This window comes from Populus alba, chromosome 6 (assembly GCF_005239225.2).
Source record: "Populus alba chromosome 6, ASM523922v2, whole genome shotgun sequence".
Lineage (NCBI taxonomy): Eukaryota > Viridiplantae > Streptophyta > Magnoliopsida > Malpighiales > Salicaceae > Populus > Populus alba.
Window position 1 is genome coordinate 2,794,601 of NC_133289.1, and position 14,054 is coordinate 2,808,654.

The 14,054-nt window shown below is 31.4% G+C and overlaps 1 long non-coding RNA gene across 1 annotated transcript; it reads left to right on the forward strand.

Moving 5' to 3' along the window:
- The first annotated feature begins 8,696 nt into the window (after positions 1-8,696).
- On the forward strand, positions 8,697-9,977 carry LOC118053032 (uncharacterized). The gene is made up of 2 exons (XR_004688305.2): positions 8,697-8,979; positions 9,463-9,977. It is a non-coding gene; the product is annotated as an uncharacterized lncRNA (long non-coding RNA).
- Positions 9,978-14,054: the final 4,077 nt, after the last annotated feature.

A 14,054-nucleotide genomic window follows, 5' to 3' on the forward strand; every position in this document is an offset into this window, starting at 1 on the left:
CATACCTGAGATATGTTATGTTGTCAATAAGGCTTGTCAGTTTATACATGCCCCTATTAAGAGTCACTAGGCGTCTGTCAAACGTATACTACAATACTTAAAAGGTACGTCTTCCTATGGTATTCACTTTACTTGTGGTTCCTCCTTATCCCTTCATGATTTTACTAATGCTAATTGGGCGGGAAGCATCGATGATCGAAAGTCTACAAGTGGCTACATTGTCTTTCTCGGCACCACTCTTATTTCATGGAAATCTGGCAAGCAATGCACTGTTGCTCACTCCTCCACTTAAGCAGAATATAAGGCATTAGTTGATGGTACTGCTGAGGTTCTTTGGCTTCATCATCTTCTAACATATTTGTTTTTTTATCCTAGTTTTGTTACCACCATTTCGTGTGACAATTTAGGTGCTACATATTTGTCTGCTAATCTTATTTTTCATGCACGGACCAAACATGTTGAGGCTGATTATTATTTTGTTCATGATCAAGTGGCTAAAAAGGAGATGCAGATTTGATTTATACCTTCCAAAGACCAATTAGCTGATTTTTTTACTAAACCGTTTCCCCACTCTGTTTTTGCTTCTTTAAGGTCCAAGCTTCATGTGGTTCCTGCTCCTTCAACTTGAGGGGGTGTATTATGGAATGTGTTGTAATATAGGAAATATTGTTTTGCCTTGTATAGATTTATCCTGCGTAGTACGCTATACAGTAACTATTGTATGTTGCCCTAGTCATATATATATATATATATATATATATATATATATATATATATATATATATATATATATATATATAAGAGATGGCTAATAATGCTGAATTGAGGCAGGTAAAAGGAAAGGGAAGAAAGACATTATTTTTCAGATGAGAAAACATCTATAGTAAATTCTTTTACAGAGGAGGGGAGATGTGCCAATTAGGGAGAGAAGAATCTGTTTAGATATTTTCAACTATGATACCAAGTTTAAGCATAAGTTGTATTTGATTTGAAAGACATACATAATCAGTAACCATCTTTTCTATATATATGACTAGGGCAACATACAATAGTTACTGTGTAGCGTACTATGCAGAATAAATATATACAAGAAAAATATAATATTTTTTATATTACAACACATTCCATAATAATCCCTATTAGAAAATGAAGGATTAACTTGACATTTTTGTGTTCTACCTAAGAAAAAAAATAATGGCCACCATACAATTTTTTATCAAAGTATATTCATTAAGATTAGTTGAACCAAGACATGTATATAGCCTAAGCAAATAATGGGGTTTTGAGAGTGATAGGCTGATGGCTACTTGGGCCGGAAATGCATCTGTCCACACTCACTAAAAGCATAAATAATCTACCTCCCTGTTTTCTTAACCCTAAAGCAGTTCAAATTCTGATTTCTATAAAAACCCTTCATCAAGTAAACTATTTTTTCTTTCCTTCTTCAATCTTTCGACAATGGAAGCTGATGAACATTAGTAGCTAGTGTTCATGGTTGTGAAGAAAAACTTTGACTACTATAAGAACTGATGCCCAGGTATTATAGCACAAGATCGATCATGTTCATGGTTCTGTTAGCTTTGATTCTCCTTATGTTGCCTCCGGTTTTACCACCACTACCTCCTCCACCGCTGTTTCTTCTCTTTGTGCCGGTCATGATTATGTCTGTTCTAGTTATGTTGGCCTTATCTCCATCTTTCCAGGACCAATTGCTTTGCTGCATGGCGCTACTATAGATAGCGTGAATACACTACATATAGAAAGGATGAAGGTATGCATGTGTTCTAAATATTGTACTGCATCTATATGATCCATAGATTAAATAAAATACTCCATCTTTTTTCTTCTTTTTGATGAATGGAAGAGTTGTTTCTCCTTATTAATTTGCCGTTAATTTTGGAGAAAGTAGTAAATTGTATATAATTAAATGTGCATACATATTTTTTTTTTTTCCTTTTTGGTGGGAGGTTGTGTAGGAGGTCTAATGGCATGATTAGCTTAGGTACTCTCAGCTCATTTCATCTCCTTTTGTTCATTTGTATTTCCTCTATTAGTATCCAAGATCTCCAAGGAAACTTGCGCTACGAGCTAGGAGCCTGTGAGATTTCTTTTAGCCATTCTACTCAGAAGCGATGAGGAAATGAAAAGGGAAATTGCCCTAATCTTGAGATGGGTTCAGAGGCGGCCATTGCTTCAAATTCTTCATGGGCCATTTGATTTCAGATTTGGACTCTCAGCTTGTTCATGAAGCATCGTTAGGACTTTTATTTAAAGGCAGCAAGTGATGATCTTCCTCTATATATATAAATATATATGTGTGGTGAGGGCATCCATCTTCAAGACTGGTATACATGCTAGCTTCTTGTGGAAGAAATAATAGCAAGTTTCTTAGAGTACTACAGGTAGTAGATTTTTTCCATTCATGTTGTAATATAAGAAAATGAATACAAATAAAGCTTTCAGTCATGAAGTTAATCAAGAACCATTAACTATAGGCTTCCTTGAGAATTCAATGCTTAAAATGTTTTAGAAATCGCTCTGTTAGACAATGAAGAGCAGGATCGATGAGGGTATGGTCTATGTTGTTGTTACGTCTCACCTAATAAATGTCTGGGGCCTCTACTCGCGTATGATTCATGCGATGCCTTGAAACAGATTCAAAGAACTTTTGAGCTTCCAATGCAATAAGTCCATGCCCCCCCTCTCTTATTTCATGATTTGGCACTAAAGAATAGTTCGAATGGACAGAAGTTCTTTGTTGTTTTCTTTTCCCGTTTCCTTTAAGATTGTGTGTGACACATGAATATGTATAGCATCTGTACAAGCCCTGCCTTTGGAGCTCATTATTATAGCAGACAAGCACTGTATGCAATTTTCTTGAGATTGAAAGTGAATTGTGGAACAATTGACACCATCCTAGCATCTTGGAGCATCTCAATTAAAACAACTATTAAAAGAAGCTATTTTTATGAAAATCATCAAAATCAATATCTCAACTTTATAAAGTATCAAATCCATCTAAATTTACTTCAAATCTCCATGGATTTGTGGGGAATATTAGAAAATATAATTTAGAGAAGATTATGGAGTAGTTAGAATTAACCAAAAAATCGAACAAGATCATTTAATTAGGATCTTAATTAGAGGTGATTAAGATCAAATTATTTATTAGATGACTATTATCGATAGATATAAGTCTCTCTTTTTGACTAAGCATATGGTTTTGCATTGGATAATAATTTGTATTAGTGGAAAGTGGACATCAAGATTAGTTAATTATAAAGTACCGAAGAAAGTTTCAATTTGAATTAGCAGTGTTTTTAATCAAATTAAATCGACATTGGTATTCGTAATAACACCCGGAGTAAGCATTTCCATGCCTTTGGCATTCGCAAAATCAAAATATTCCATTAATTTTGACTGAAATCCTTCGAAACCTGTGCTCAGCACTTTTCCTTCACGATAAGGTAAAGCAAATCGGTATACCTAACAAAATGTATAGCTTCAAGCTTAGATCAAAAGAGTACTGAGTAAATATGAGACAAGGAATGAGGTTGAAAGGTGATAATATATATATATTATATATATATATTATTTTTGTTGGGTAGATACACATGCATGTTCAGAGGATGTGAAATTGGTATTGAAAGCAAAAGGAGCTGGTTTTCCATGTGCCAAAAGAGCTCCCTCCTTTAACCTCTGTGCACGTGCTAGTAATAGAAGCCAACAGATGACATAAATACAAAGCCAGAATTCTTAAGGCATAACCTTGTCTTCTCTTCTTTTTTGAGAAGCAAAATGTTTTATAGCACCAATCAAAGCGAAATAGGAGATTATGAATCAAACCTCATCCAAAAAAGCTTTATAGCTCCAATATAGACGAATAAAGATAAAAAATAAAATAAAACAAAAAGAAGCTACCTAACCAAAATATATAGGGAAACAAAAACAAAATCAGACTGCAATAAAGAAATTGCATGACTACTAGGGAGCACAAGAGTCAATTTCTTTTCCTCTCTTCTCTTCTTCTTCGTCTTCTTCTTTTTTAATTTCCTCTCAGAATAGTATAACAATTTCCATTTTCTGGTTCACTGAACATGTTCCATCGCCACTATTTATCACTAGCTAGTAGCCCTCAATTACCAGCGGCGGCGGCTAGGCTCTTTTCGCTTTCAGCTTTTATCAGTGTACCGCAGCCTACCAAGACGGCCAGAAAGTCTGATTTTTTTTTTTGTTGGTGACTGAACCGAATCAGCAGTGCCTGCCCTAGATAGTTACTTCTTGCCAAATTTTTCTTAGTGTGAATATAATTGATTTACGCTGCAATGGACCTTCCTTAAATATCTTTAGGATGAGATCAAGAGAAAGAGAGGCTAAATGGGACCATATATACTTAGAGCTTTTGATTCTTCGCATTGATGTAATTTAGGTGAAGCATTATCGGCAGAAAATTAATTTGCAGTACTGATTTTAATCATCTTGAGCATCAAACAGAAGAAGGATTTCGTATCAGAGGAAAACAATTTAGCATTTTAGTGATTTGGGGTGGGCGGGCGGGGACTACTTTGCCTGTAATGGCGAATCAAAACGTCGCCGAAGGAAGAGAAAGTGTCATGTTTTGTCTTTTAGCAAACAAAAAAACAAAAGAAAAAAGATTGCATCAAATGCCCAAAAAAAACACGTGACAATTTCACTCGAGTTTCATTGGATATCCAATATGCCTTCTGAGTAGATTAGGTTTTTATCCAGCTGATTAGTGTCAAATCAAATCAAAGATGGATAAAAGAGAGGGAGGGGTTCACCTACCCCATCACTTGATCCAGCCTTCACCCGATTATTTAACTTGTTTCTATTTTATGAATTTATAATTTATTTATTTTAATTTTTTTTTCATATTCATGGAGTGTTTTTATGATTTTATATATATATCTTTGAAGTTTAGAATCTATTTTTATTATTTATAATTTATGGATAGAGATGTAGTTTTTTTATGAAAAGATGTAGTTTTCTTAAAAAAATCTTATCTAGATTGTTTTTTTTATAAAGTTAATTTAAAAAATAAATAAATCAAATCAAGTATCTAAAGGATACTTGTTGGGTGAAGAAACTCCTCCACCTGACCATATTTGACTGTGTTAGACATGTAGATAGGCGATGAATTTAGATATTTAGAATTGAAATGGATGGAACAAAATCTAGTTCCAACCCAGTCCATTGCCATCATTGATCAAAACCATCTAAAATCATGATATTTACATGACATTAATGTATTTTACCTCAGTGAACAGCTTCCAAATTTTGATCTCGTGCACTCTTGTGAAGGTAAGAGCTTTCCTGTGTATTTTACGAAAAGAAAGGGAAAAAAAAAAAAGCCTTTTATGTGCTTAATAAACTTCTCTAATTATCTTCTCTCGCATTTCAAGTTTTCAACTTTGTTTTTAATGTATTGAAAATTAAAGGGTGTTTATGGGAGTAAATGAGTCGTTACTCTACAGATAAATAGATAATAAAAGATAAATCAAATCTGTAACCTACCAAAAACAACAAGAACATTTGTACTCAGACTCAGACTAAAAAGTATTTTTTTTTATTATTTTCTCTCTTGTTTCTCTCACCTCTTTATATATATTAATTAGTTCTCAAAATAGGAAAACAAAATCTTCCACGCCAACGTTTAATACTAATTGTTAGCACTTAAGGGAACAAATAAATATCCAAGAGGTGGAAAGCTCATGCGTTAAACGAGATTCATTCATGTTGAAAAAATATTTATTTTTTTATATAGTTTATTATAGCACGACATAAAATGATGGTTTCTTTAGAAAAAAAACGCATTCGCTCAATTTATTCAAACATCTAACCCTTTATTGTCGTTTCATTATGTGATGGTATTTTTTTTCTAAATGTAGGATCAGATAACTTGGTGCAATGAATCATCTAGAAAAACATGTCATATGTCAATTTGCATTTATCATATTATATTGGTCATTGGCCACATATTATTTAGAACCAATAAACTCTCGATATGTTGGGTTTGACTCCCACAAAACGTTCATATGCGAGAGTCAAAGTTTTTATCAGCCCTTGATTTTTGGGATCTATACGTGTTCTATGGAACCATTTTCTCTTCGTTTCTTTTTTCCTTCACTTTTTCTCGTAATTAAAGTCTAGATTTTCTCTATGATAATGTTTTTTAACACTAAGATCAAGACACGTGATCTTAGAAATCTTATTTGATGAGCTTAATATTCCTTGTACATGGAAGTATCTAGGCACCGAAAGCTTATCTATTAGTCGGATATTATTGACTGGGGCATTATTTATTTTTCTGTTTGAAACGATGCATGGATGTATTTCAAAAATGTATTTAGTATAAAAAAAATTAATATTTTTTTTTATAATTTTAATGTGCCGATGTTTAAAGTCGAACAATAAAACAAATCAACTATGCAAAAATGGTTATAAACTACATTAGGGATATTAAAAATAGTTTATTTTCAACTAATCAGATTTTAAATATGTTTTTTAGAAATCACCAGTTCGAGTCTTACAAACCTCAGGATTATTGGAGACTTACATGATCGTTAATTTCAGAGCCCGCGAGATTAGTCGAGGTACGCACAAGCTAGTTTAGAGTTTTCAAACACCCACATTAATTAAAAAAAAAATTAATCCCTTTTAGAGTGTCAGTTAGTTTAAGACAAATGCAAATAGTAACTATATCCTCGAACAATTTGAGAAATTATTAAGTATATTGTAACTGGTATGAAAATAATTTTCGAGTCCTATATTTTTATTAGAGTCAGAAGCACAATTCCTGATATGCTGAATAATTCCCCGTTCAAGTGAATGCATGCACGTTTGTGTTCATAATTAATATTCAAGGAACCAACGTGGCTAAACTTGAAATCTGGTACGTACGCCTTAAATTCTTAAGCTTGTTGCGAAAAATATCAATAGAATTACTTTGACATTGTTGTTTGAATGGGAATTTTATGTTGAAGGAGAATTATAGTGAATGTTAACTTGTGGTATATTGTGGAGAATTTAATTGGTTAGAAACAAATTATTTAAAAAAAAAAAGATTATTAATTGGGATATAATATTTAAATTGGTTCTTCACCATCCAGTGTTAGTTTTGGCTATAAAATCTTTCTATGTATTATTACAAAGTCTTATCTACTTTTCTTTTATTCTTGTATATAAAACTTTTTTTTTTCTTGCTAGTTTTTTATTAGGCACTAGCACCAATTAATATTAAAACCTGTACTATTATAAATATATAAAAATCTCAAAGGTAGCTTTTTTTTTTTTTTTTTTGCTACATAGTACACCACCATCACCACACTAGTGGTGACCAAACAAGAAGGAATTTCATGAAGGAGGCGTGGTAAATTTGTGCGTGTAATGTTTTATGTGTGTGTTTTTAATGGATAGCATCCTTTTCAACAGTTTTGACCTGTTGCCTGGGCAGAATTAGGAGGGGGCTGGCCCTGCCAGGAAAAACAAATTTTCAGCTTTTCTTTTCTAATAAATTAGATTTTTAATTCTAGAAATAAAATTAAAATTAAAATTGTGACTCCAAAAAAAGAAAAGCAGCATTCCCCCGTATCTGCGCTTGTTGCAGCAGCAATCAATGACATGCATGAACATGGACCACGCGATAGTTGTCTAGATAATGCATGCCTTAAATTCCAAAATAATTCCACAGTCCTTTGGCAGGACGAGTTCTACTGATGGTAATTATGGTGGCCAGGTGTGTGTATCGCAGACTTGATGACTTTTCACAGCGTTCCAATGGCGACATTTGAGTAAATGACTCTATAGCATGCATCAGCAATCACGAGTATATCAATAATGGCGTTTTACACAGTCTAAATCAGCTTAATGTGCCATTAAGTCCTTGTTAGGACTGGATTTATCATCGTTAAGATTACTTTTCATGAATTATCCAACGACGATTCACACAATAACACGAAAAAGTTTAGCCAAAAAGTCAATTTTTGTTGTAGCTTGATTTTTGTTTCCATTTACTTGTAAACCCATCACCACATATATATATATATATATAGGCAATTATAATTATAATTATAATTTAGCCTGATTGGATTGACCAAAGGTTAAAAGTTGCTCCAAGTGTACGCAGAAGAGGAACTAGAGTTTTGAAATGGGACAGGCCTATAAAAAAAATCAGGATAAAATTAAAAATAAAATCAATTAAATTAATTCTTAATTTTTGGTACAAGAAATATGTGTATTTTTTTTTTTTAACATAAATCTTAACTTGAAGGGTTTACATTAATTTGTGATGCCATTTGTAATTTAGATGTTTCGCCTAAATTTTTCAATTTAATTAAGTAATATAATTATTATTTTTTTCGAACACACTCTCAAGTCCTGAAACGGTGCATGTAAATGAAATAATATTTTTCGTTGGGTATGTGATCAGTTAATTTATTTATATGATCGTTTTATACTTGGAAAAAAATCAAAGTCCAGATTTGAATTTATAAAATTTCATTACTTAATTAGAAGAGAAAGAGATTTCTTAGTGTATGAATTGTCTTGGTCTAATTGATTGTGCTCCCCCATTAACTAAAATTAAGATCTTTTATTAGGCATAGAATAAACAGAGAAATTGCATTAACCGCCATTAATTAATAGTCATTATTTATTAGCTATATCATTCAGATTAGCTGAATCAGGACATAGCTAGCATTAGGGTTTGAAAGGGACTAATAAACTAATAACCAGTTGGCCTAATTACAATTCTCTAACCCTAAATTCGATCTTTTAACTTCTCGTTAATTCTCTACATAAACATCCCTTCAGTAACCTGAAATCAAGTCCTTCTCTTGAACACTAAATGCTACAACAATGGAGGCCCATGAAAATGAGTAATTATGAGCTGGAAATCGAGGCGGGCTGGTGTTATTTGACTTGCAGAAAGAGAAAATTCAGCAAGCGCAAAGTTTGATGGTAAGCTATTGTAGAACAAGCTGTTTTGTCGTGGTTATGGTTGTGTTGACTATCTCTATTCTAGTTCTACCACTGGTGCTGCCACCATTACCACCGCCACCTTTGGTTCTTCTCTTTGTACCACTCATGATCTTGTCCCTTCTTGTTTTATTGGCCTTAAGGTCATCACAAATGCCCAACATGGACACCACTGCTGCAGTTTGATAACAAAAGGCATACTGATTTCTCTCCTCTCTCTTCTACGATCCTTTGTTTCTCTGTATAGAGCCTTCTGGTGGTTCATCCAAGAGAACTGGCCCTGATACATATCCGTGTTGCAAGATTAAATCTGTACATCAAGATTATGCTTGATATATCATTTCCCTTGTTGTTTTCTTGCCTTAAATCCATCACAAACTTTTTTTTGGTTTTACATTCTTCTTTTAATTAATCAATTTATGAGGTGATTCTAATTCTCTGATGATCATGTAAAAATTCTTGAAGAAAGAGGAGAGATCATACAAGCTCTCAAGTATACTTTCCAGTATTGTGTGTGATGCATGGAGTGTATAAAAAGAAGCATTTGGTAATTATTGCTACTTCCTGAATATGCAAGATGGTGATGAAGATTCTCCATAGCGATGCTACTTGCTTTCTACTTGATTATCCGAACAAGGCATAGCCCAAGTCATTTCATTGCTGTACGTATTGCACCATAGAACAATATGGCTTTTAGTTTCTGGTAAATGTAGAGCAATGGCCTTTAGTTACTTGGGGCAAGAGATCAAATCCATTCATAAGATGATTTTTTTTTTCAAATTGCATTTTAATCCCACAGCCTGATTAAGATTGCATCGTATGGACTCATAAGAGCGATGAAGATTTGGGGATTGGAATTTCACGGGCTAGTATGCGCAGGCACCCTTGAACACACTTATATGTATGGATTCGAGAATTTGTGAGATTTTCTTGTTTCAACGGAAAGTAGAAATAATATTTTGGCATCTTCTTCTCTGTAATGTTTATGCATTTCTCTTACAAAATTCTCCATGCAATGACGAATCCATGATTTGATTGTTGATTTTCTGATGGAAAATCTAGATTGGTAAAAAAACCGTCATGTATAATATATCTCCATCTGTTTACAGCTCAAGACCCAACCTAGGGTCAATCTGGCCTGGGGCTTGGGTTGAGCGGGTTTATACAAGGCAATCTAAGCTAAGATTGTAAAAAAAAGGAAAAAAAAAAAAACCCACAACATCAGGCTTTAGGTCAGCAGATCATAACAATGTCATGCATTTTGCGTCAAGGTTCAAAAGCTTAGTGGAAAAGTGACGCGAATGCTAGCACTTACAATGTCAAAATAAATTCCAGCTATTCACATAAGAGGAGTAGAGCACAAAGCCGCAGGGATTCAATGTACTAAGTGCGATAGATATTCTCAAATTAAGGTAATCTGCTGTCCAACTTGCACGATACAAGGGGTATATATAAACAATTAATATTGGTAAAGTACTGTGTTTTTTTATTGATTTTGGCTCGAGGGTTCCTGTAATCCTTGCCCCAATCTAGCCATTATTAAGGTAATTTTAAATTTTGAGAATTGTGTTCGTTTGTGTATACAATATCAAAAGGCAAAGAGGTCCAGCTATTTGGTTGTTAATTTAAATATCCTTTCTAATATTATATCTTAGTTAGGTATCACTCCTCCTTCAAAATCAGCCTGGAACTGAACAATCTCCCGTGTGAATTTTTTTTTTTTTTTTTTTTTTTTTTTTTTTGGGAAGATGAAGCCTGAATATTTTTATCAACTGTGTGCCCATTTCTGATCTGTAATTTGAAGGATTCTGGTTTTTACAGCTCTTTTTTATTTTCTAGAAGACAGGTCTTAGACGCCACAGCACGCTTCGAGTTGTAGTCATTAATTAATACTGGAAAGAAAGAAAGCAGGTAAGAGAAGATAATTAACGAACTAATAAAGTAATTAACTAGTATTAAGGTAGAATTCAAGTGGTATTTCCGAGAATCAACTTGGATTATTATGTAATCCCGACAAGATTTTGTGTTCATATTCTTTGTAGAAACCACCTAAATAAATAAATAATAGTGTCTTGAGAAACAAAGAGAGATGCATTGAATCTAAGACAAAGAGATAAAAAAGATGACAACCACTTGCATCACCTTTGGTAATTTACAATTTACATGAAACTAGTTGAATATCATAGACAAATTAATAAAAAATGAAACTATTTTTTTTATATGGGACCATAGCATAGTGCTTTATGCTGATGAACAACCCATGACTAAAGAGATTGCACACGCACACGAGTGCGTTTGTGTGTGTGTGTGTGTGTGCTGGGCATTTTGAATAATTCAATAATTTTAATGCGGGCCATTAGCTAAGTTTCCAATAACTAGTCCACAAGTATCACCAGATTATCATCTTTGAGTGCTGCAAGAATATATATGTCAAACACGTCTTTTATTTGAATTTTATATACATCTAAGTAGTTGTTGTAATATCTTCTTAATATCTATATATTCTCAAAAACATATATCTTCTTAACTAATATCGAAATTTAATATGCATAAAAAGGGAATTTTTTTAATAACAAGGATAAGGAAGAAAAAACATTGTTTCACATAAGTAGTTAAGGTTGTGTTTAGTTTAGTGTTCTATAACAAAGTAGATGAATACATAAACAAAACAAAAAAAAAATACATATTTAATTGCGTTGATGAAAAACAAAGACATATAAAAAAAAATTATAACATTTTTCATTTTATTACAAAAGAAATATAGACTATGAAGATATATATAGATGACATATCTCCCTATAACTACCATTTTAAAAAGATGAAAATTTATTTCAAAACTAGAGATAAATTTATTTTATATTTTTAACTTTGTCTTCTCAGCTATATATGGTTTTTATTTTTTTTTGTATGTGTTTACTTTACTCTAGAATATTAACTATATGTAACCTAAACACACAAAAATATATGTATGAATCTATGAAATCCCAAAACACACACATATTTCTCATCAATGGGGGATTAAGGTTGGAATTTGAAGGGTTTATTTTTATGATTCAATTAATTTTTAAAATTGCTTTTTGTTTGACAAAATATTAAATTAATGGTTTTTAAATAGTTTTAAAAGGTTTTGATGCAATAATATTAAAAATTAATATATATATATATATATATTAAAAAAATATTATTTTAATATATTTTTAATTAAAAATATTTTAAAAAAACATTATTAAATACACATATAGTACTTATAGTGCTTTTCTGTTTTCATGCAACCACGATAATTCATCATAAGCCTTACTCGTACGTGAAAGAGAGAAAAATATTATACCAAGTACTAGATAATCATTGGGAAAGTGAGTTATTTTTATAAACGGAAGCCTAGATTCAAGTGCAACACATTATTCCTACAAACTGCATGAATTGAATTAGGCTATGTTAAGAAATAATATTGAGAAAATAGACGTCACTATAAATAAATCAACTTACCATAAAGTTTTGTTTTAGAATATATACATAGAGAGAGTTCTTTAATAAAAATTGTTATAAAATCAAATATTTATACCTTGACGGTCTCACTAAACATTTTAAATTATTAGGCTAAATTGATTTTTTAACATGAATATTATAATTCTAATAACTAACAATCATAAGTTTAAATCATATTATATTTATTTTTTAATTAAAATATAATTAATAAGTTGAATTAGATATTTCACTGTTAACAACAATCTTAAAAGGAAATATATACTTTCCCAAATCCTCAAAGACTGTTTTCATCAATAATTCAGCATTTATGGTTGATACCTAGAGTCCCATACCTAACATCGCAAATTGTTGCTAACTTATTAATGCCAATTGTAATTTTATTATGTTTTTTTATCCCTCCATCAAACAACTTGTAAACGTGAAATAAAACTTTTAGATCTGTTGTAATATAGCTGGCTATAGGTGAGCAAGTGGCATTCTATGGTTTGTATTAATTGTTTTGTGAACCCATGTGCAAAGGATGGAATTTTTTACATTAATGTTATTTTTAAACTATTAATCTACACATCAATCGAGAATTTTTTTTCAATAATTTTTAAAAGGATAGCATAATACATAATTCAAATTGGTGCTGTGTTCATTAAAATCATATATTTAAAGTTGGTTTAATGAATTGATTTGGAAAACCTAGAACCTGGCCAAGGTTAATTTTAATTGAATTTAATAAGACATCAACTTGATAAAAACTTGTTAATCTTGGTGGATTTTAATAATTTGATTAACCCATTCAAACCCAATCCAAACCAGATAAGTTTAACACCAAGAAGATAATAAAAAGAACAAAATGATATTATTTTAAAAATGATTGATTTATTTTAACTTGGTAACTCATCGATTAATTTGATTACTTAAACAGTTGAACAATTTATTTTTTTTTCATTTTCTAACTTCCAAGAACTATCTTGGGAAATTTTAATAATTTGGGTTAATATTTGGTTTTTCAACCTGATTTTGAGTTATTGAGATCATAAATGCATTTATTTAAGTCTTTATGATGATTGTCAGATGTTTTTCATGTTAAAAATGGATTTTTTTAGTCTAGAAATTTTCTCCTTTGGTTTTTTAGCCACCTTTATAGAGCCTAATTTTGAAAAGCATATGACAAGTTATATGTTACATTTTACACACACACACACGAGGAGTCATTTTAAAAAAAAAAAAAAAAGTTCATTCACGCAAGCATAGGTTGGGAGACCCACATGCATGAGCTTTGTTTTTTAAAAGCTCAGGTACTTTAAAGTCATCCAAGCCAAGCCCATTTACCTGGTTTTTTTATTATTATTTTTTTTTATTTTTTTATAAGTCTAGATTTAAATAAATTATAAAAAATTATTATTCAATCGTGTCATCTTTCACAAAAAAAAAAAATATTATAGGTTTTTGTGTAAATTTTAACTTTATTTTCTTCAATTAAAATGTGCCTAATATATATATATATATAAAAACACTCATGGATATTTTATTAACATAAATTTTATGTTTTTTAAGATTTGTTAATATATTTTTATATA